At 42.5% G+C, this 2,757-nt stretch overlaps 1 non-coding gene across 1 annotated transcript; it reads left to right on the top strand.

Moving 5' to 3' along the window:
* Positions 1-451: 451 nt before the first annotated feature.
* On the top strand, positions 452-558 carry LOC119874114. Its single transcript, XR_005367324.1, has one exon. It is a non-coding gene; the product is annotated as a U6 spliceosomal RNA (small nuclear RNA).
* Positions 559-2,757: the final 2,199 nt, after the last annotated feature.

Below are 2,757 nucleotides of genomic sequence, written 5' to 3' on the forward strand. Positions count from 1 at the left end.
TATCACCTGCTTTTCTCATTTGGTGAGGAGGAGGAATAACTGAGTAAATGTTATTTATTGCCAGCAGAGCTCACATTCATGGTCCTAGAATGCTGGAACTTGGAAGACTCCACATTAAGCCTTCTTTGCAGTAACTGGTGAGGAAACACTGAGACCCAAAGAGCCAAGTCATCCTTGGGGTCATAGACTGGGAGAACTATGCCCTTGGTGAAACTATTTTCAAAACTACGAATGAGCCTCTCCATGTGAGTACAATGAACTCTTAGCTTGTATTTTATTGTCTCAATGTGCCATCAACAATTAGTTATCAATCAAGTATATGCTATGTCTAACATTTTTTCCTGTTTATAAATGTGAAAAATGAAATTTTTACTTTCTGAAAACTTAAAACTCCATAGCCTATGAAAGCTTACACTTTTTTTCTGAAGTATATTAAAAGAAGCATAGTACAGTGCTCACTTCGGCAGCACATAGACTAAAATTGGAACAATATAGAGAAGATTAGCATGGCCCCTGTACAAGGATGACACACAGATTTGTGAAGCATTCTATATTTAAAAACTAAATAAAAAATAAAAGAAGCATAGTACAGAATACTTTTAAAAACCAATTTGAGAGAACAAATCCAGAGCAATCACAATTTTGTTTTGATATATATATTATTTAAAGCTGTGTTTTATAAAGGTATTCATTTTTATCCTGCAAGTCCTATAAATAGCTGTTAAAAACAAGAATTCTTGGGGCACCTGGGTGGCTCAGTCAGTTAAGTGTCTGACTCTTGGCTTTAGCTCAGGTCATGATCTCAGGGTCACGGGATCAAGTGCTCCATGTCATGGATTCTGCTTGAGATTCTCTCCCTCTCCCTCTGCCTCCCCCCTATTCATGTGTGGGCTCTTTCTCTTTCTCTCAAATAAATAAATAAATCTTTGAACAAAAACAAGAATTCTCAGTTAAAATGAGTAACAAATACACATCCTCATTATATTTGATTTCTAAGCATTGGTCACAAATGGAAAGGGCCTGAGATTTGAGTCTATTATGTTCTCAACACTTTAAAACATTCTCATTTAATCGTCACCAAGCCTATGAGGCAAATATTGTGCCCATTTTAAAATGAGACAATGGAGGCTCAGAGATGTTCAGTAGTTAACTTACTGAACATCACAGAACTTCAAGGGGTAAAGCTGAGATTTTAACCTGATCATTTATGATTCCTGAAGCTCAAGGTTTTCCCATTATTCTAGTTTGCTTTGAACAAAATGTATTCGAGATTTATTTTTACCATATACGTTATTTCCCATCCCCCTTTTCATTTTACCGATTGTATCAGTTGCAGGCCAGGCAGGGAAAGAGGAACTGTGTATTTTAGAAATCATGACTTCAGTTGAGGAGTTAGAGCTTACGTGACTATAGGGAGTTGCAACAGGAAAGCCTGGGCAGGGGGTGGTCCCAGGGTCAGAGAACAATATCTAGGCACTTTCTCTGAAGCACTGCTATACACAGTAAGTCAGAGCTTGTGGGAGAATCTCCAATACTTTGTATGTCTGGCTGCCAGCATGAGATTGCAAAGAAGAACCTTGTAGGAGGGTCTGTGGAAGCTTCCACCCCCACATCTGCAGCCAGGTATGTGGTGTTCATTTTACCTACAACTTGGGGTGTGTATAATGCATGCTTATGGGATAAGGCACAGAGTCAATGGTTGACAAACAATCTCTGGTGTTGGTCTTGTCAGCCTCATCCCAAGCCTTCCCCCCCTTTTCTTCAGCATTTCAAATTGTATTTGTCTGGTAGTATGTGTGTGAGAATCCAGTTGGATAAAGAATAGGACAGTGCCGAGGACTGTGCCAGGCACAAAATAGATGGTCAGTGATCACTCTTCTTCTGGGCCATCAAAGCAGAACCAACTTGAGCTTGAATTGAAGCAGAGGATGAATTTATCCCAGGTTGGCTTTAGGAAGCTCAGAGAATGTTGAGGAGGGCTAGATCAGCTGGAAGGCACATGGACAGGAACAGTACCAACCACCCATGAGTCTGTCCCAGAAGCGGCCCTGTCGCAGCATTATCTAGGCACACATATCAGAACCGACAAAGTTGATGCTGGCCCTGGATTCCAGAGTTACCCCCACCGTTGTACCCAGGAACAGAGGCCTCTGTTATGAGCCACCACAGGAAATGTGTTTCATGCTCCTGTATTCTCACCCTGTTCTCTTCTAAATCAAATCTCACATGGGCATGTCTGACCAGCAGGGCCTAGACCACACACCATGCCCTTACTGCAAGGGAGGCTGGAAAAGCAAGGGAGAGAAAGGGGTAATTTGTCTAAGACTGATTCTCTCTGCAGGTTTCCTTCTAGGACACGAGTTCCTCCCCTGGAAGCTTGCTGGAAACTGGCTATAGGCCAGTGGCTTAAAGCAGTCAGTTCTGGCTACCTATGAGGCTCAGATCCTACACTGATTCTACCAGAGGAAGGGCTGGTCCTTCTGGAGTCTTAAATGCTGCTTGGTTGCTGGGGTTCAAGCAATAGTTTATCATTCATACAACTACAACTGTGAGCATTGGTCCCCAGCTTTCACCGTATATCAGAGAAAGGCCTGATGTTCCCCAAAGCCATGACAGATGAGGGTAGGGATGGAGCCTTCTTTCTGCCATGCCCTATGACTATGGTCCCAGATGCCTAGTTACCCAATGAGACGGGCCAGTGCTTCTCTAATCACGTAGCTCATAAGCCCCATAGCCCAAGATTAAGGTCACTCTCTG

This window comes from Canis lupus, chromosome 11 (assembly GCF_011100685.1).
Source record: "Canis lupus familiaris isolate Mischka breed German Shepherd chromosome 11, alternate assembly UU_Cfam_GSD_1.0, whole genome shotgun sequence".
NCBI classification, from domain to species: Eukaryota; Metazoa; Chordata; class Mammalia; order Carnivora; family Canidae; genus Canis; species Canis lupus.